The 21,368-nt window shown below is 42.2% G+C and overlaps 1 protein-coding gene and 1 long non-coding RNA gene across 6 annotated transcripts in view; one reads left to right on the top strand and one right to left on the bottom strand.

Annotated features, from left to right (window-relative positions):
* The window catches only part of TNRC6A (trinucleotide repeat containing adaptor 6A), a 175,118-nt gene extending 157,854 nt beyond the window's left edge, over positions 1 to 17,264 (bottom strand). For 2 of the 5 annotated variants that reach the window (XM_081299826.1, XM_081299833.1), the window contains exon 1: positions 17,006 to 17,263. The gene's annotated coding sequence lies outside the window, so the exon portion shown is untranslated. Of the gene's footprint in view, positions 1 to 17,005 lie in introns of all 5 variants that reach the window. The other 3 variants (XM_081299827.1, XM_081299837.1, XM_081299838.1) reach the window with 2 other exon arrangements.
* Positions 17,265 to 17,845: 581 nt separating this feature from the next.
* Positions 17,846 to 20,245, top strand: LOC308651688. Its single transcript, XR_014022642.1, has 2 exons — positions 17,846 to 18,131; positions 18,683 to 20,245. It is a non-coding gene; the product is annotated as an uncharacterized lncRNA (long non-coding RNA).
* Positions 20,246 to 21,368: the final 1,123 nt, after the last annotated feature.

Here is a 21,368-nt window from a genome sequence, read left to right as displayed (position 1 = left end):
CCATCATGATCCGGTCATCTGTCTGAATACTCTCACTTCTGGAACCACTGGACCCAAGAGAGGAAGGCCCACCGCAGGCCTTTGGGTTTCGTGGTCCCCTCAAATCTGATCCCAGCGATGGCAGCCGACACTGAGATATTTGTGGAAAGATGCAAATAAATGAAAGGCGGACCAGCATGGAGTTTGATGTACCATCTTCCAAGCCCAGCCTGTGACGACCACCCGATTTGTCATTTGAAAATGAAAATCTGAACTGTATTTTCTCCTCTGTTTACAATCTTTGCTTTTTAAAAATTTTTTCAATGATTTCCCGTCACGTGGAGCAAAGCAATGTTTCTCAAATTTTCAGGATTCAATAACCACAAAATTGGTTGTTTTGGAGAATAGGCAGATCTCCAATTTTAGGTGAAGAGTCATCAATTTTTTAAAAAATAAAACTAAGATGTGATTTTTTAAATGAGCAATATTCAAATATCTCTTGTTATCCTTCCATTTGTCTTCTGAGTTTGAATTTCCAGGTTTGTCAATTGAGTTCAGATAGTTCTCATATACTTGATGCGTGAAGTTTGGATAAGTAGAAATAATTTAGATAGTGCTATATGCCAGCCTTAGAAAAAGAAGTATTTACCGGGTACGGTGGCGCACACACACCTGTAATCCCAGCGGCTGGGGAGGCTGAGACAGGAGGATTGTGAGTTCAAAGCCAGCTTCAGTGACTTAGGGAGCCCCTAAGCAACTTTGTGAGATTTTAAATAAAATATTTAGAAAGGGCTGAGGGGGGTGTGTGGCTGTGGCTCAGTGGTAGAGCACTCGCCTAGCACAGGTGAGGCCCTGGGTTCGATCCTCAGCATCACATAAAAATAAATAAATAAAATATATTGTGTCCATCTACAACTAAAAAAAAAAAAATTTTTTAAGGCTATTTGTACTAGCATCAAAGTCAAAGGTTATACGTCATTCAAGAGCTGAGATGTTCCATGTTTTCACTTGACAGGTGAATTTCTATCTTTTTCTTTTTTTCTGGTTTGGGTTCAGCCCTGGAAAGAATATCTTCATATTTTCTGGTTCAGGGTGTATGGTTTTAAATATGCCCCAGGATATGTCCAACAGTGTTATGTCTTTTCTTCACCAATCAAGGGTCGGGAGAGTCAGCGCCCATGGATGCCTCAATTTCAACTTCCTGAGCGCTGAATCTCCCGTTGGGTCTGAAATGAGAGGTTCAAGCTCCCCAGCCTCTGGCCGCACTGGGCTGACTCACCACTTGAAAATCACAGCGATAAGGATTCTTCCCAACTCTGATAATGACGACAAGGACCAGATCCGTGTCATTATTAGTGTCATAAAGAAATCACGATGCCCCCTTCATCTCAGTGATTCACCCGAGCGCCTTCCCCTTACACAACCGGCTTGCATGAAACAGCAGTCTGAGAACCCACCACCCCTTCCGACGCAAAACCCAGAAACGACATGCTCAGCAGCCGAGGTCAGATGGTGCTGACAAGGCCCGAGACTTGGGCTATGCTTGCTTCAGATCAGGGGGCAGGCTGCTGAATGGCACCCCATCTTTACAAGAGAAGGAGGAGGCAGTTTAGCCCCCAGATCCAGCTGATTTGAGTAGCTGGAGAAAGGACAGGTGGCGGGAAGGGCCTCAATTCTTCCTGGCTCCTTACATCCACACTGATCTGAGTTGCTATGGGATTTGCTGTGGCCCAGTGGGACGTCAATCAATGTCACATGAGCAGAGATTCGAAAAGTGCTCGTACATTTGGACTTGCCCATGTTTTCCTTCTCTGCCTTTGCCATATGAGCATGCTCAGGCTGGCCTGTAGCTGGACGTGACCCGTGGAGGGAGTGGGGTTCAGTTACCCCAGTTATCCCAGCTAAGTCTATTCCAGATTAGCCAACAGCCAACTGATACCCAGACGTGTGGAAGAACCCAGCCAAGAGCAGCAGAGCTGTTCACAGGATCCATGACCAGGGCCAGCTTCGTGACTGTGTGACCTTTGTCATCGCATAGGCCCCTTGTGAAGACAGGCTGCAGGCTTCAATTAATATTCTGTGGCCATCCTCTTGAAATTCTTTTTTTTTTTTTTTGTACTGGGGATTGAACTTAGGGACACTCGACCACTGAGCCACATCCCCAGCCCTATTTTGTATTTTATTTAGAGACAGGGTCTCCCTGAGTTGCTTAGGGCCTCAATTTGGCTAAGGCTGGCTTTGAACTTACGATCCTCCTGCCTCAGCCTCCCAAGCTGCTGGGATTGCAAGTGTGCACCACTGCACCTGATTTTGAAATTTTTGGTAATTTTTTAATAACAGGGACTCGCTTTCACTTTGCACTGGATTCTCTAAAGTATGTAGTGGGTCCTGCACCCCTCTGAGCCCTGACACCTGAATGAGACTACCTGAGACTCAAAGAACCACCTGGCGAGTCCACAGACTCATGTGATAAATGCATTCTTGTTACTTAAGTGACTGTTATGTGGTTGCTTTGAAGCATTGTGACGATCAAACCTTTCTTTACTGGGCATCTACTTGGTCCTCCATTAGCACTATCTTCAAATATGCCTCTAATTTGCATCATGTCTCACAAAACAATATTAGATTAAATGAAAAATATTATTAGATTCAATTAAAAAAGCATCTGAACTTTGATTTCTGGAATCAACAAATATCTCTTTCTCATTAAATATGTACCACACAGATGCAAAGAGCTAGTTCAAAAATTTTCCACCAGTGGCTTCCCTGAACTATAAAACAAACCATTGGCTCTCATCAGGACAACAGGAAGTTCCGCCATATTTGAATGCCAATTACACACACAGCCTATGACCCCATTGCTACATTTGCCAATGGTTAGTTTTGCCTTCTCTCCTGGCATCTACATTTAGGGCTGACTTTATACACATGTTGATAATATAATGTTTTGCACTTGAATTGGCTGTTGTCTTGGCCTGTCTGCATTTCAAAATCAAATTAATCAATTTCATACTAGAAAATATTATTTTTCCGGGTGAGGTGGTGCATGCCTGTCATCCCAGCAGCTCAGGAGGCTGAGGCAGGAGGATCTCAAGTTCAAAGCCAGCCTCAGAAATTTAGTGAGGCCCTCAGCAATTTAACAAGACTCTGTCTTAAAATAAATATTTTTTTTAAAAGGGCTGGGGATGTGGCTCAGTGGTTAAGCACCCCTGAGTTCAATCCCTGATACCAAAAAAGAAAAGAAAGAAAGAAAATATTATTTTATACTTGGTTCAGAAAACCCACAATGGACTATAGAGTAATTCTACTTTGGAAATGACATGGAATCTCTCCCGGGATCTTGAAGCTGTCTGACAAAGTTCTCTGACAGAGTCCACATTGGAGACAAGAGGGGGTAAATCTCTTGTTCAATTAAATGCGATTTTTGGATATCGCAGCCACATTTCCCATTCACACTTCCCCTTTCAGCCACTTGGGTGAAATCGACACGTGCACAAATGCTTTTGTCCCAACGGAGCCTGAAGTCCCGCTCACTAATTATGCTTCCGAGTTGCACGGTCTGTGCTGCTATTTTTACCGTCACTTCTACACATCCATGAGTCACTTTTTAGTCATTAATCTATTTTTGTTAATCAGGGCCACCACACAACAAGATAGTAACAGGGAAAAGCAAATTTTACATGGGTAAACAATAGCATGCAAATGCTCGAAGATAAACCATCTCATGGGAAGTGGGTTTTAGTTGCACCCTGATCATGTGACCAACCTGAACCATTCTTCAGAACATAACAGGATTTGGTCATTTTTTTGGCCATTTAAAACTTTTGAAACACTTAAGCATTTTTTCCATAGCTTATGCCTCAGAAGCTGCCAAATTATATGAGAACTATTTTATAGACAAATTGATTACATTTTAGAAACGCCCGGACTCCTTCTTATTAACTATTAATTTTATTAAAAGCTATTTGTTATTATATAAGCCATTCTGACATCTATTTCTTTGGGAGTATACGTACTTTCTTTTCAAATAGATTCTCTTATTTCAAACTCACAATGACCCTAGAGAGCAGTGTCGCTACTAAGACTTTATAGAGAGGGGAAATCAAGGCTTGCAGAACTTCTTGCTCAAGGTCACAGAGCTAGGAAAGGTTCAGGCAAGGATGGGATCCCAGGTTTTCTGGGAGAGCTGGGTTCCTGGCCTGCCTCTCCCAGTCGCCTGCCTGTGCTCTCTCTCACTCACACATTCCCCACCCACCCTAGGCCCTGGCCACGTCGCATGACCCACTCTTCCCCAGAGAGCTGACCTTCCTTCTTTCTGGGCCCATCTTGTTCCTCCTGTCTGGAACATTCTCTGCCATTTTCTCTCTTGTCCTGGGAACTTCAATCCTCCCTTCAACACGCAGTCTAAGAACCTTCTCTGGGAAGTCAGTCCTTCTACCCACCTCTTGGGATTTTTACCTTGCCTGCTGTATCAGCCTGAACTGGATTTCCTTCTGTTCTTCAGACAAAAATGTGCCCTCGTCTGGAGGGACAGCTGAGTTATTAAGAGTTACAAGGCGACAGGAGAGAATTTACTGCATTGTATCTGATGGTTCCCTGGTCTATCATTAGTCGACTCTACTTATTGACTGGTGCCTCAATGAATAGTCATTTCCTTACCTGCTAATGTGTCTCAGGCCGTGGGAGAACAGAATTAATTTTTATGGCATCCATAATAGCAGCTAGTTAACTTCATGAAACAAAGCGAATATATCCTGTTTTATCCTCTCTAATTTATTCCCTGAGAGTGAGACCTAGCCTAGCAGGTAGTTTCCAAATTCGCTAACTCTGAGAGATGGCTGGATATTGCTTCTGGGTTTTCAGAGGACATGGCCGTGTATCAAGGTTGCAAGACTGGATCTTTCAGGTCTGATAGTAATTATGAAAATGATAAACCAATTGGTTATATTATCTCAGAAGAGAAAGGGGAGTGTAGTGGTTAGCACAAGGGTTTCTAAATTCAGTGGAAAACTCACTTGGGCAGTGTATATTTGAGCCTCATTCCCCACAAGTGTGTGTGTGTTGGTGGCTTACATATGATTACTATTGAAGTCATGTTCAGTATATTACAAATCCATCCGTGAGATGGAAATGAAAAAGAATGACATAAAGAACTTGTATAAATATTAGTTCCATTATTTTCCTTCCTTACCCCAAGGGATCATCCATATATCGGCTGGACTATATTTACAACACTCTTGTCTATACAGTTCTCACTGGGCAAGCTATTTAACCCCTTGGGAGCCTCAGTTGCTTCACTAGTAAAATGGGAATTATATCAAATATAAAGTTTAACATTTTTTGGCTTACTTTTGTTTTGTTGTTTTGTATCCTCTACTATAGAGCTACATCCCCAACCCTTTTTATTTTTATTGTTTTTTTTTTTTTTTTTAATTTTGAGACAGAATCTCACTAAGTTGCTGAGGCCGGCCTCAAATTCGTGATCCTCCTATTTCAGCCTCCCTAGTAGCTGGAATTTATAGATATGTGCCACTATGTCCAACCACATTGTTCAATATTTATTTGTGGAATAAATATAATGTAATATAATGTCAATGCTATGTAAACAGTTATTGTGGGCCTACTGGGACTAGACCACTATTTAGGACAGGGTACACACATCTTGGTAAAGCTCCTGTCTTTGTGATTGGCCCATGCAAAGTGCTTGGTGAGCAGAGGACAGCTCAGTCAGAGCCTTTAAAAAGCACAGGCAAAATCAAATGCCTTTTCCCCACCCTCCAGAGCTGGCCAGAGGATACCGTGTCCTCCTCACCTGTGCACATAAATAATTCATCTTCCCAGCAGGAGTAGCTGAAGAAAAGAGAGGTCATGCAGCATAACGAGGATCAGACACTACAATCCCAGCATCCTCAATCCAGACCCTAGCTCTACCAGGGCAGGTGACCTGGGTAAGGTATATACTCTCCCCTGCCTTAGTTTCTCCATCTGTGCAATGGGTGTGAATATTAGCACCAACTTCACAGGGGTATTACACAAGTTTCTCATTGTAGCATGCCTGGTATGTCAGAATTGTTGTATAAGTTTATTATATAAATAGAGTTGTTTCCTGGTATCAGAGGGGGGATTGGATCCAGACTCCACCAGTCCCCCTCCTGGGGTACAAAATCCACGGATACTCAAGTTCCTTGTGTAAATTGGCACTCTACTTGCAGATAAGCTACAAATATCCTTCCATAAACTTTAAAACATCTCCAGGTTATTTACAAAAACTAGCACGATGCAAACGCTAGGTAAATAGTGGTTATGCTGCAATGTTTGGAGGATAGTGATAAGGGGAAAAAGTCTACACCTTTTCAGTGTAGATGCAAATTTTTTTTCATATATATTCAATCTCTGCTTGGTTAAGCCTGTGGGTGTGGACCCTAAAGATACCGAGGGCCCACTGTATTCCAACTAATAAAAGAAGTGTTATTTCTTCTCCACGTTAGCCATTAAAATGATTAAACTATCTTTGCTTTCTTGAATTCCTTTCTTACTAAATGGTCTTTTTTCCCCTGTGTGTGTGTGTGTGTGTGCGTGTGTGCGCGCATTTCTAACAGGATGAGCTACATGTATTAATATGTATTTCTCACTCACAATTAATTCATGACAATTTGGTTTATATCTCAGTGTCTGGTGATTTGAGTTAATGTGAATTTATCCTGTTGAGGTTCCAGGGACACTGACACAGTGTAATTTGAGGGTCAGTACCTTAAAAAGCTCCTCCTTGCCCCTTCTGGTCAGTACCCCCCGATAAACCACCATTCTGATTTCAGCTACATTTGTTTTTTCCTAGTCTGAACCTCATGTAAGTAAACCGAGGCAGAATGGGCTAGGTGCTCTTTTTGCACCTGGCTTCTTTCATTTAACATTACACCTGTGAGGCTCATCCTTGTGGCTGTGTGCAGTATTAGGCTGCTCTTCTTCACTGCTATGTAGTACTCTCTTTAGGACTTCTGTCTCTTTAAAATTTCTAAAATTTCAAAAAACATTGTGAGGGCTGGCAGACAGCTTCATGGTAGCGTGCATGCCTAGCATGCATGAGGCCCCGGGTTCCATCCCCAGCGCTGCCAACAAAACAAAACAAAACCAAACCCAATGTGAAGGCTGGGGTTGGGCTCAGCGGTACAGCACTTGCCTAGCACGTGTGAGGCACTGGGTTCAATTCTCAGCACTGCATATAAATAAATGAAGGTTCACCAACAACTAAAAAAAAAATGTTAGAGTATGTAAGTGTGATCTCATTTATGCGAAAATTCAAAAACGGGCGATCTGAGTGCTTCACAAGTGTACATTACATTCATAATTCGTGCATTTTCTGTGCATGCTGAATAAATTTTTGCTGAAAGGCGAGACACTGTTATAAATTCTTTCAGATTAATTTTCCATTGAGAAGCATAGAAAAGTTGAATAAGATCACACACACACACACACACACACACACACACACACACCCCTGTTTGAAAGACAAGAAATGGCAGAGTCAAGGTCAGGGCCAGACAGGAAGAGGGAAGGGAGGTATTGGCAGAGTTTCGCCTCTAGAGGGAGGATGTGGTAAAAAGCTTTGGACACATTCATAAGACGGGGAGTGGAGGACAGCAATTGGGACTCAGGGCTCTGGTCAACACTGGAGGCTTCCGGGGGCTTTGAAAGGCCCATAGATTGGGCACAAGAGTAAACTGAAAACAGAGCACCCCTCACAAGAACAGAAACCTAGCTCTCAGTCATCTCTGTCTCCCACGGGATTCCCACAGGGGTTCTTACCCTGTGCTCTTGGGTATACCTCAGGGGTCCGTGAACTTGGGTCAGAAAAACACTACAGCTTTGGGCTGGGGATACAGCTCAGTGGTAGAACGCTTGCCTAGCGTGCATGAGGCCCTGGGTTTGGTGGCCCCAAAATAACAATAATAATACAAATTACAGCTTTGACTCTATGTCCTCTAATAAAATGTACTATTTCCTTAAACTGTGAAAGTAGGCAACAAATCACAGCAGTATGAGCAGTACTGTGGCTTATCGCCAAGAAGAACCACAAATATTTTCATATCATTCTGCAGATGTTGTAGGTGTTTAAAAATATCATTTATAGTGATTCAAAAATATGGTAGCATTAAACCTGTTACTAGATTTTTGTTATTGAAAACATGCATAAGCAGATTGATGTGTATATCGCTAATTTGTTTTTAAAATATTTTGATGATGGTAGTGGTACCTGTCAGCAATCTCAGTGGCTCTGAAGGCTGAGGCAGGAGGATCTCAAGTTCAAAGCCAGACTCAGAAACTTTGCAAGGCCCTAAGCAACTTAGCAATTTAGCAAGACCCTGTCTCTAAATAAATAAATAAATAAACAAAAATTTAAAACATATAGATCTATATAGAGAGAGCTGGGGATGTGGCTCAGTGGTTAAGCACCTCTGAGTTCAATTTCTGATTTCAAAAAAATACTTTTTTTGATGAGTACATTTCAGTAAAATTTGTTTTCATTATGCACTTATCTACTTTGTGCTAAGAAGGGATATATAGATTTTAAAAGACTACTTAAGTGAATTCTAGCATAAAACATGTTAGGAATCCCTGAGTTAAGACACTCAAAGGACTAACTAGATGAATCTACTATTATACTTACAGATTTTAGCACATTTCTCTTTTTTTGTTTTGTTGTTCAAAAATATATCATTCGTTCTTTTTATTGAGACATAATATTTGCACATTTTTATGGGATACATTATGATGATTTGATACATATAGACAATGTGTAATAATCAAGGGAGTAAAGCACTTCCATCTCTGCAAATGTTAGAAATCTTTATGTGCTAGGAATTTCTTACTCTTGTAATAATTTTGAAATATGTCATAGATTGTTTTAATCAACAGTTACCTTACTGTGCTGTGCAAAACTAGAATTAATTCCTCCTCTGTGTTTTGGTACCCCTTGTTTAACTTTCTTTCCATTATATCCACCCTTCCCAGTCTCTAGTAACTACTATTCCACTCTGTTTGTCTACTAAATTGACTTTTTTTTTTTTTTGAGTACTGGGGATTGAATTTAGGGGCACTCAACCACTGAGCCACGTCCCCAGCCCAGCACATTTCTATTACTAAGAAAACAAACAAAAAAGAAAAAAATATAACAGACTTGTATAATGTGATTAAAAAAATATGTCCTACCATGTATACAACCAGGTATCCCAAAATCTCAGAATATATATTCTTTTCAAGTACACATGGAAAATTTGCCCAACTGACCATATGCTGGGTTAAAAAGAAGTTAACAAATACCCAAGGAAGAAATCATAAGTATAACCAAATTAGGATATAAGTTCTTTAAAATATGTATATATTTTTTAGATGTAGATGGACACAATACCTTATTTTATTTATTTTTTATGTGGTGCTGGGAGTTGAACCCAGGGCCTCACGTGCACTAGGCAAGCTCTCTACTACCGAGCCACACAACCCTAGCCCAGGACATAAATTCATACTGAAAAGAGAGGTATCCCACTCTGTTTTAGGAGCTAAGCAATATGTTTTAAACCCTCTTTTCCTACTGGAAATTATAAAACATTCTAAACAAAGTGGCAATAAAAATATCACATGCCAAATTAAGGAACCCAGATTTTTATAACTTCACATTCATCTATTAGGAAAGAAAGGCTGAAAGAATCAATGTTCTAAGCACCTATATCAAAAGGTTTTAGAAGATAATAATAAACTAAATTCAAAGAAACTAGAAGGGAGAAAATAATGCAGCTAAGAAATTAACAGAACAGAAAGCAAACATATAATAAAGAGGATTAACAGAGACAAGAGTTGGGTCTTTGAAAAAAAAATTTTTGAAAGAATGGATAAATACCTGATAAAAGCTAATCAAGAAAAAAAAATCAGGATAGGTAAAATGGACATCACTACAAAGCCAACAGATAGTGAAAATTCATCAGATTCTATGAGTAACTTTGTGTAAGTTAAATTTGAAATTTTAGAAATAATGGGTAAATACCTAGGGGAAAAATACTTATTAAACGATACAATACAAAACCAGGAGAAATTCTTCACATCTATTAAAGAGAATAAACCCGTATTAACAATTTTTTTACATAAAGAAAACTTTAAACTTGTATGGCCTCATCAGTGAATTCTGTTTCACATTGAAGGAAAAAAATTATGCCAATTTTACACAAACTCTTCCAGGACAACTACAAAATAATAACAAAATACTTCCTCATTTTATGACTATAACCCAAGTTCATTACCAAAATCTGTTAAGATCATTATGGGAAAAAAAAACATAGAGGTAAAAATCATAAATACATATAAGCCAACTTCAATCTAGATGTAAATATAAAAATATAAACAAATTTAAATCTACTTCTATGAAAAGGATACTGGCTAAATTGGAATTATTTCAAGAAAACAAGATTGGTTGAACATTTGAAAATTCAACAATATAATTCACTATCCTAAAAGAATGAAGTAGAAAAATCATTTCAGTATCTCAAAAAAAAAACCAGAAATTGGTAAAATTTATAATTTTTTTTAAAAAAAGTAAAACTAACTTTGAGCAAAGAAGAAATACAGAGGGATTTTCTTAATCTGACCCAAAAACTAAACTCTAAAAAAAAAAAAAAAGAAGAAAAAAGAAACCCAAACCCTTTTGGCAAACATGTCACCTAATTGCATCATGTGAAAATCGTGTCCTCTGCGATCAGAATGAGAAAGAGGAGAATTGTTTTCATGATTTCTATTATATTGCATTAGAAGCCTTTGCTGGTAAAATTGGGCAAGAAAAAAAAAGACATTAAAGGATGTAAGAACCAGAAAGAAACAAAAACAACTTGTAGGAAACGATTTGACTTATGCATACTCTAGGATCCAGATACAGCCTGGAGGAATTCATTCCCAAATTCATGACCAGACTTGCCCATGAATGTTCGGGGAGGCATTATTCATAACACCTGGACACTGGAAAAAAAATTCCAAATGCCAATCAAGAGCAGAATGGACTAAAGTGTGGTATGTGCACATAATGGATCACTGTGTACTGGTGAAAGTGAGCAAACATATATAAACACGGATGAGCTTCAAAAATAAAGCAGTGAGCATGTATAACTGTGATGCTCTCATTAGAAGAATAAAATTGTGAGCAAAGGAAGTCATAGAAGAATATATATGGTACAATTACACTTACACCTCAAATGGTCAGAAAGAGTTAAATAGCACACTACTTAAAAAAATGTCTGCATATGTGATAAAACTATAGAAGGCAGAAAAATTATTATTGCAAAAGTTAAGATAGAGGTAGCTACTAGGGAGGGTAAAGAGAGATGCTATCGGAGGACTTCAAAGGTCATGGGTGGTTTTAACAATTTTTTGGGCTGTACATAGAGACTTTGCACATATTTTATGAAGGATGCATCTCATTTAAAAAGCTTTTCCAAGGGGGCTGGGGCTGTAGCTCAATGGTAGAGTGCTTGCCTGGCATGTGTGAGGCACTGGGTTCGATTCTCAGCACCACATATAAATAAATAAAATCAAGGTCCATCAACAACTAAAAAATATTAAAAATAAACATAAAATAAAAAGCTTTTTCAAAAGCAATTTGTTTTAGATCTAATTACCAGTTTACAGAAAATACAAATGACAGATGAATGTATTCAATTATACCAAGAGTAAGTAATCTGCAAAATTCCAACTTTTGGAAAACCTGGAGGACAAACAATTGTGTTTCTGTAACACAAAATTTCTTTTTTTTTTTTTTTATTTTTTATTGATTATTTAAAGCATTACATAGCTCATGATATATCATCTTTCATACATTAGACTCAAATTGTGTTTTGAACTCCCATTTTCACCCCAAATATAGATTGCAGAATCACATCTGTTACATATTCACATTTTTACATAATGCCATATTAGTGTCTGTTGTATTCTGCTACCTTTCCTAACCCCTACTATCCCCCCTCCCCTCCCCTCCCCTCCCCTCCCATCTTCCCTCTCTATCTCCCCTGCTGTTGTTCAATTCTCTCCCTTTTTTTTCCCTCCCCCTTGCCCCTCATAGCCTCTTATAATTTTATGTATCCTTGAAGGTCTCCTACCATTTCCATATGCTTTCCCTTCTCTCTCCGTTTCTCTCCCCCCATTCGTCTTTGTTTACTGTAGTCTTTTCCACATGCTCTTCCTTCCTGTTCTGTTATTAGTTGTTCTCTTTATATCAAAGCAGACATTTGGCATTTGTTTTTTAGGGCTTGGCTAGCTTCACTTAGCATAATCTGCTCTAATGCCATCCATTTCCCTGCAAATTCTATGATTTTGTCATTTCTTAGTGCTGCATAATATTCCATTGTGTATAGATGCCACATTTTCTTTATCCATTCATCTATTGAAGGGCATCTAGGTTGGTGTAACACAAAATTTCAAGGGGAAAAATAAAACAAAAAGAAGAAGAAACCAATAAATTACAAAAATATTTAAAATACATATTAGCAAATCGCCATGAATAAGTTTGTTCAAATACTCAGACTCAAATTATCATATGACAATTGCCAGGGGGTAATTGACTGGTTATTTCATGATAAGTATTTACTCTTGGTTAGGGGTGGTGGTGATGGTATAGCTATGTTTAAAAAGGGTTCCTTGAGGCTGAGGGTGTAGCTCAGTAGTAGACAACGTTTCTAGCAGGTACACAGTCCTGGGTTTGATTTCCCAGCCCTAAAGACATTTTTTAAAAAAAACAATTTAAAAAGGGTCCTTTTCTTTTAGAGATAGTCAGTAAAAAAAATAAAATAAAAATTATATATGAAATTATAGCATGTCCAATATTTGATTCAAAATAATCCTGGGAGGGAGGGATGATATAGAGAAAACAAGATAGGCTATAAGTTGAAAATTATTGAAGCTAATGATGTCATACTAGGCTTCATTAAGCTCTATTTGTATATGTTTGAAATTCTGCATAATAAAAAAATAAAGACCAGGAACCTGGGAGATTGGGCTTTGCCATATCAAGATCTGTTTGGAAAGGGAGGGGGGAGAAGTGAGCATGATATTTTGGGGTTGATTATCTCCTTATTTTGCCCAGAAAAGCTTCATAAAACAATGTAGATGCATATTTTTCAAAATTTAGTGTGCATATAAATCACCCAGGGTGTTATTTAAAGTGCAGACTTGGGCCGGGCATAGTGGCACATGCCTGTAATTCCAGCGGTTCTGGAGGCTGAGATAGGAGGATCACGAGTTCAAAGCCAACCTCAGCAAAATCGAGGTGCTCAGCAACTCAGTGAGACCCTGTCTCTAAATAAAATACAAAACAGGGCTGGGGATGTGGCTCAATGGTCCAGTGCCCCGAGTTCAATCCCAGATACCAAAATAATGATAATAATAATAATAAGAAGAAGAAGAAGAAAATTTGGATTCAGAAGTTCTGGGGCAGGGGCCTATTGTCTGCATTTCTACCTTCAAGGATGAAGTTCTTTCCCTGCAGTCTAACCCCGATTCCCCTGAGCACACCCTCCACCTATTCTTCCATTCCCACTCTGGTCCAGTTGGGAGTCTGTGGCTCACCTTTCCAATCATTCTTTTTTACCACCCTTTACATACATTGCCATCTTCTCTATGGAATTTTACTCAAAAAGCACCTGCTATCCTCAGATGCTTCAGCCCAAGCCCTTCGCTGGGGAAAGCGACACCATTTGGAGTGCATGCTCTGCTCCCAAGAAGCTCCTGGCTTTGCCCGGCAACCCTGCCCCTTGCTGCATCTGTCCTCATTTCCCTCTGAGCTCAAGAGGGTTGCTCAGTCTTCATCCTGAAACACGCCCCCTCTTGGCTTGGCGAGACTGTTTGGTTTCCCTCCTTCTCTTTTGGTCTCCTTTATCTGGGTGTCTCCTTCATCTAATTTTTAAATGTTGGGGCAGCCTGGGGTTCCAGATTAGCCCCTCTTTGGTTTCTCTCCTTATCTTTACACTCCAAGTGATCCTAACTCATCTTCCAAGTTTACATATCACGTCTAAATCTCTGAGCCCATTTCCCATTGTCTATTGCCTATCTTGTTAGCAATCTCCCAGGAAAGGCAAATATAATGGGTCCCCTATGGAAGGCATGATTTCCTCCTGTCTTCTTGACCTCGAAAGTCAAATCTTCCTATCTTTCAATGTGGAGATCTCCTATAATAAGTCTTTCCCTTCAGCTCCTGTACTTAATCCATTAGCAAGATTTTTTGTTTTGACTTCTTAAACATTTTATTAATCTGCCCATTTCCTTTCTGTTACCATGGCAATTACACTAAATTAAACTGGCTCCTGTTTATTTCTCAAAACAACCACATACTTCTTTGCCCCAGGGCCTTTGTACATGCTATTGCCTTGCTTAGAAAATTTCAGCACACTGAATTCCGTATGGCCCAAATTTCATTAAAGAGTAACAATCTCAAAAGTCTTCCTGAACTCCAAAACCTTCCCAAATAATCCTGTGAGAAAAGGAGACCTTACTATACCACATCCACCCTATTCTAGACACTTCTTTGATCTGCATCCAAATCAAATGCTCAAACCTCTGCTGTTGTAAGTCAGCTACACAACCAGGGATAAGTACGTCTCTCCTCACAAAACTGGCTCCAAATTTCCTGTTGGCTTTCAGTCCCCCCCCCCAATATTAGAGGGACACAGATTCCAGCTTATTTTTTTGAAGTCATGTAGTAACTTTTGGGGAAAATAGACACAATATTTTGTACCAAGAGGTACGTTTCTCCATGAGTGAGTATGGGCTTGAGGTTGTAGCTTATCTTGGCCAACAGGGCAAAAGTGACACAATCCAAATAGGTTTCCCCTCTCTTGCTGCTTTTGGAACCCAGCTGTCCCATGAATAAGGCTGGACCAGCCCACTAGACATAGAGATGCGCGGCCCCTTCATTTTAGCTGCCCCTGCCAATCATCAGACACCTATGCAGGACCATCTTGAGAACAGCTCTCAAACAGCCCATCAGCCGACTCGCTTGACAAATGAACCCAGGCAAGAATGGGACTGCCCAGATGATCCCAGTGGCAATTGCCAGCTTGCAGAATAGGAGCCATGCCGAAGTGGATTTAAGCCTCTACCTTTGAAGCAGAGTGTAACGTAACACAAATAGACACACTTTTTTTTTTTTTTTTTTTTGGTGCCAGGGATTGAACCCAGGGTCATTTAACCACTGAGCTACATACTCAGCCCTTTTAAATTTTTATTTAGTTACCAGGTCTCACTGAGTTGCTTAGAGCCTCACTAAGTTGCTGAGGCTGGCCTCAAACTTGCAATCCTCCTGCCTCAGCCTTCCAAGCTGCTGAGATTATAGGTGCGCACCACTGCACCTAGCATAGACACAATTCTTAAAGAATCCTTTTCATGCTGCAAACTCAGTTATGCTGCTTCCCTGTTTAAAGTGCTTTTGTTGATTCTGGGATGAAACTAAAGTCACTGAGCAAGGCCGACAGAGTCCCATGCAATCTGGAATGCCTGCCTGGCATGGACCCCCTTGCACCCCTGCCCAGCCCACCACCTTCCTCGCTGTCCAAGGCATCCCAGGCTCCAGGCCTTCCCCCATGCCCTTCCCTCAGTCTGGAAAGCTCTTTCTGACTCTTCACCTGCTCTCTCAGATCCCAACTTACACATCACATCACCAGAAAGGTCTTCCTCTTGCATCTCTTGGTCTCCCCCAGCTGAACTCTGCCTTCCGTGATACATTCCCCTGGTACCCTATAGTTTTCCTCCTTAGCAAATATCCCGGTTTGAAACCTGTTGTCTCATATGACATGTTTACTAGTTGTCACTCCCAGTGATTGCAGAACAGATGTCCCTGTTTCGTTCACCAGTGTAGCCCCAAAATCTGCACAGTAGCTGCCCTGTAGGAACTGTTGATGGCTGTTCTGTGGGAAAGACTACCATGGTGGTTAACTGTGAAGGCTCTGGGTCCAAATCCTATTTCTGTTCCCGATTGGCTGAGTGACCTTAGTGAACTAACTGCTCTGTGCCTCAGTTTCCCCATCTCTAAAAATAAGGCTAAACATAGCACCTTCCCCTTGAGCTATGGATGGACGGATGTTGGCATGCCCGGATAACAGTGAACCAGCAGCTTCGGGCCTGGTCCTCATCCCCTGTGCCTGTGGCTACAGACCAGCCATGACTGAATTTACATTCGGCTTGCCCATAGCTGGTTTCTCGGCCAGTGCTCTGCCTCGTTCTGCACAGGTGTGGCCTGCGACACCTGAACGTCCCCTGTGCACCCAGCTCTGGAGTTCAGCTGCTGCCTTTGGGCCTGTTTTTCCTACAGAGAGTCAAACGTGTGGTGTCAGAGATCCTCCTCTCTGGGCTGTCACTGTGTGTCCTGTCACCGGGGGAGCCCCTAGCTGCGGTGGCCTCGGGAGCCCACAGACAACCTCCTGGGAGACAGCACGGATGGTCACAAGCAATGCGCTCAGGTCCCTTAACACCTAGGTGCGCACAGCACCGGCGACAGGAAGTGGGCGATCCACCTGGTCTTGGTGAAGACAATAATTTTGAAGGGACAGTTAATACATTTCCAATCATCAAGTCATTTAATGGACGAAGCTGGTCCCTTTCTTTTTGGATAGAAAGAACAACAACAACAAAAACAAACCTAGGCATCTAATTTTTTTTTTCCTTTTTTTTTTGGAAAGCGGGGTGAGAGGAACTTCCAAGAAAACCCCTGGGGAGGCAGCGAGTGGGGTGAGTGGAAAGGAGATCGGAGGGGTGCAGAGGGCGGAGGTGAGAGGTGGACTCGGGGAGGCCGAGAGCGACACAGGCTGGGGACCGAGGGCGAGCGGCAGGCTCTCCTGCGCCCCAGCGGGACCGCGCAGCGCCCGCCGCTGCTCCCCGGGACCGCGGTGGCTGGGCAGGGCCGCGGGCTGCGGCGGACGCTGCCTTCCAACGTGCCCGGGGACGTCCCCGGTGCCAGCCGATGAGGCAGCGGAGGACGGCTTCCCGGATAATCGCCCCAACTTACCAGGCGCGGAGTCCGCGGCTGCAAAAGGACCGGCGGGCGCCGGGGCCAGCGAGGGCCCGGCCTCCAGGTGCCCGGCGCGCACAGGTTAGTGGCCGCACGGCGACGGGCTGCCCATTCGGTCAGGCGCCAGCGCAAAGGCAGGGAGAGCCAGACCAAAAGGCAAAGGAGAGGAGGGACCTGCTTGTGTTTTTGTATTTAAATTGTTTTCGAGCCCACGTAGCCCCGGGAGTCACATGCCGCCTCCAACATCACCGGAGCCATCACATGATACAGGTCCCCCATCATGTGATGCGACGATTCGGCCTAACTTCAGTCCCCAACCCCCACCCCTGCTCCCAGACTGACAGATAAAAGTGCCCAAATCAGTGACAGGGAGGGACGCAGATGGAAGATCCTCAGAGTCCCCGCGACGCGACGCTAAGATCTTGATGAATAGTTAATACGCCTCCCTCTCTCCTCCTCAGCTACTGCCACTTGGAGCGGTGCCAGCCTCATTTGAATCCCAGCCTTTGTGAATAACTCAAGTGTCGCCACCGTTGCTCCAGCAATCGTAGGGCGTCTGGGCTCACACCACCCTGCCTCGCCCCAGGGAGCCCAACGGGGCTGCCTCCCTCCCCGCAGGGCGGTGGGGAGGCTGCCCTGGCTGAACCTTCTAGGCCTGTCCCCACCCCGCAGCCGCAAAAAAAAAAAAAAAAAAAAAAAAAAAAAACAACAAAAAAACATTGACAAACTGGAGATGTCAGAGTGGAAGGAAGGGACCCGGTCTGGCTTTCAGCCTAGGCTGTCCCCTTTCTACCTGGGGATCTATCTGGAGCCCTGGCTGTGTGCAGAGGCGGAGACAATTAAATAGGTTTGGTTTAAACGTCTGCTAGGTGTGTCCTCCCGCTGGGGGGCCTCGCTTCCTCACTCAGGCCTTCTATTAGACGTTTTGGGTAGAGTGCCTCCTGTGCTGCAGGTCCTGTGCTGGGCACGCAAAGAGCCCAGAGGGAGGGGGAGACGTTGCAGCAACGCAGACAGCCAGCCTCTGCCTCGAGGTGCAACTTGTCTACTGAGGAACGAGGAACGGGTGCAAACAGATGGGACAGATGCAAATTTCACCTTCACACACACTCGGGTATGCAAAACGGTAAGTCCTCCGTTTGTCCACACCCAAACTTCTGTCTCCGCCCCCATTATGCTCAAGATAGGAAAATCAATCTAATCATCTCCAAATAAATTCAACTGGGTGAATTTTTCTTCGCTTCAGATTTACAATAAGTCAAATGAGTGCTTTTTCTCAAGTCACCCTCCTCCCTAGGATTGACAGTCAGCTCTGATGCTCAAACACCAGACATTGTGCTCATTGTGTGGAATGCTTTCTTTAGGAGAGTGTGATTTGCTGTTGCTTTACTATTTGGGCCTTGTTGAAGCAGAGGAGGATGATATTTAAGACCAACTGGGCAGCCGAGTTAAATGCCCCTCAGAGGAAGAGGCCTGCTCCAAACCACAAGTTTTGATCTCTTAGGTTCTATCCAGTGAGAGCAGAGAAGGGGTCTGTGGCAGGCGTAGTACAGGTTAAAATTTCCCATGGACAAAGAAAGTTCCAGGTAGAAATGAGGTCTGGGTGGACAGAGGACTTGGCGTTATACACCTGAGTTTGTGTGACCATGAACTTTGCATTTCTGTTGCCTCCCCCAGAAAATGTGTGCCTCAGACAGGAATCTTGTGCACATTCCTGTTGGCCAGGCATACTGCTTTGTCTGCTGAGCCCCACTTTTGCTCCAACAGCTGGAGAGGACTCCCTTCTCCCCTACAAGTACTCCTCCAGGGATAGCAACAGGAGTGTAGAGGGGTGAAGAGTCATCTGTGCGGAAATTCTGGATCCTCCAGAGGCCTGTGAGAAGAAATGCTCTTCTTCTTGCCACCTTTTGTACTTTGATGCAGTTATAGGAGAGAACCATTATGTGAGGAGGTTTAAAAAAAAAAAAAAAAACATTGGCAAACTGGAGATGTCAGAGTGGAAGGAAGGGAAAAAAAGTTCTTGATGGAACTGATTTGGCAAACGGACTCTGGGACTGTCTGTCTTAGACAAATCAAGGATCTTCATGGTTTGAACCACCTTTAGTAAAGTATTTTATTATGTATGGTTGGAACACATTCCAACTGAAACCCCATCTGGGGGATTTGACAGCTGTCTCCTGATCGTCAGTGGTGTTTGAAAAAGAGAGATGTTGTGGAGATGCAAGTCTGATGCAAGATTAAGAAGTAAATGGGAAAATTCTGTTTCTGGCAATATGGAGGACCAAATATGGAGGACCAAATAGTCACAGAGAAATTCTGGAAAATGTAACAACATTCTTGTAAGTGCATAACTGAGCTCATTTAGAAAGAAGAAAAAACAGAGCTAATCTACCTTGGGGACTGCCGTCGCTAGGAACATGGTAGCCTTGGTAGAATGGGCTGTAACTCCAACCAGATATAAAACTTAAATAAAGTCTTGTATTGAGAGCCGAACCTTCCATGGCTACTTAAGAACCTTGAAGCTGTATATCCTTGGTGAAAAGGTGTGTGTCATAGCTAATTTTATGCTCCAACTTGAGCTCCCATGGGGTGCCCAGATTAAACATTATCTCAAGGGGTGTCTATAAGGGTGTTTCTGGTTGAGATTTAGTTTTTAAATTGTTACATTACAATTATACATAAGTTGGATATATTTGTGCATAAACGTAATTTGGTCAATTTCATTTAACTGGTAGACTCAGCAAAGCACCTTGCCCTCCCCACAGTCCTTCACCCAGTCCTTTGAGGGCCTGAGAGAACACAAGGTGGAGGGAGGAGTTCTTCCCTCTGGCTTTCCGCCTGCTTGAACGGGAGAGCTCATCGCAGCTCCTCCAGCCTCAGAATGAGATCCACACATCACCTCCCCTGCTCTTAGGCCTTCAAACTCAGACTGACTCATGACAGGGGTCTGCCTGGGCCTGCAGCTTGGGGCAGCAGACTGGGGCTTCCCAGCTCCCGCAATGGCATGAACTGGTGCCTCATGATACATCCATCTTTGCTACTGCGTCAGTTTCTTTGGAGAACACCGATAAATACATGTGCAACAGGGAAAAAGTCCACTTTTAAGCCCAGAAAAACACTGAAGCTTATATGTGTTGACCTGAATTCTGGGTCAAGGAAAAAAATTCTTCAATGATAATTAATCACTTGAACATACACTACTTTTACAACCCAGTAATACCCCCCCAAAAAAAAATCAAATCTCAGGCAAACATAAAACTGATCTTAAGGTTAAATTCCTTAAATCCAGGTTTCACAGAATTCTCACTATTCAAGTGCCCACAGCAATGAGTTTAGAATCCCAATTATAAAAGTTATAAATTATAAAATGTTAGTAGATCAAGACAGCAGCTCACTAAGTTATGCAGGCTAGCCTTGAACTTGCAATCTTACTGCCTCAGCCTCCCCAGTAGCTGGGATTACAGGTACTGCACTCAGCTTCAATAATTTATACCTATTAAGAAAATTAAATATGGCCAGGCATAGTGGTGCATGTCTATAATCCTAGCAACTCAGGAGGCTGAGACAGGAGAATCATGAGTTCAAACCCAGCCTCAGCAAAAGCAAGGCAACTCAGTGAGACCCTAAATAAATAAAATACAAAATAGGGCTGTGGATGTAGCTTAGTGGTCAAGTGCCCCTGAATTCAATCCGTGGTACTCTCCCAAAAAAATAAAATATGAGCTGGGTACAGTGGCCCATGCCTGTAATCCCAGTGACTGGGGAGGTTGAGACAGGAGGATTGTAAATTCAAAGCCAGCCACAGCAACTTAGTGAGGCTCTAAGCATCTTAGCAATTTTATTTTGAGACTTTGTCTCAAAATAAAAATTTAAAAAGGGCTGGGGTTTTAGCTCAGTGGTTAAGTGCCACTGGATTCAATCCCTGGTACCAAAAATAAATAAATAAAAAATCAAGTGTGGCTAAAAAAATCTTTCTTCTGCTGGAGATTGAACCTCAGGCCTCATGCATGCAAGGTAAGCACTCTACCACTGAGCATATCCCAGCCCACCTGAAATCTTTTCAACAAAGGAAACTCCAGAGCCAAATGACTTCACAGAGGAATCTGACCAAATTCTCAAGAAATAATTCCAATTCTACACAAGCTTTTCCAAACAATTAAAGAAAGAAGAATATTTCTCAACTTATCGAGGCCAGTATTATTCTGACATGAAATCCACATGAAGACAGTCCAAGGAATGTAACTACAAATCAATATCCCTATTGAACTTTGAAAAAAAATCATTAATTCAAGTTTAGCAAATTAAATTTAACAGTACATGAAGAGGCTATCACATAACGACCAAGTGGGATTTACCCCCAGCA

This window comes from Spermophilus citellus (assembly GCF_964194105.1).
Source record: "Spermophilus citellus genome assembly, chromosome: 6".
Lineage (NCBI taxonomy): Eukaryota > Metazoa > Chordata > Mammalia > Rodentia > Sciuridae > Spermophilus > Spermophilus citellus.
Note: the sequence above shows the minus strand (reverse complement) of the source record. Positions and strands in the feature narration are given on the sequence as shown.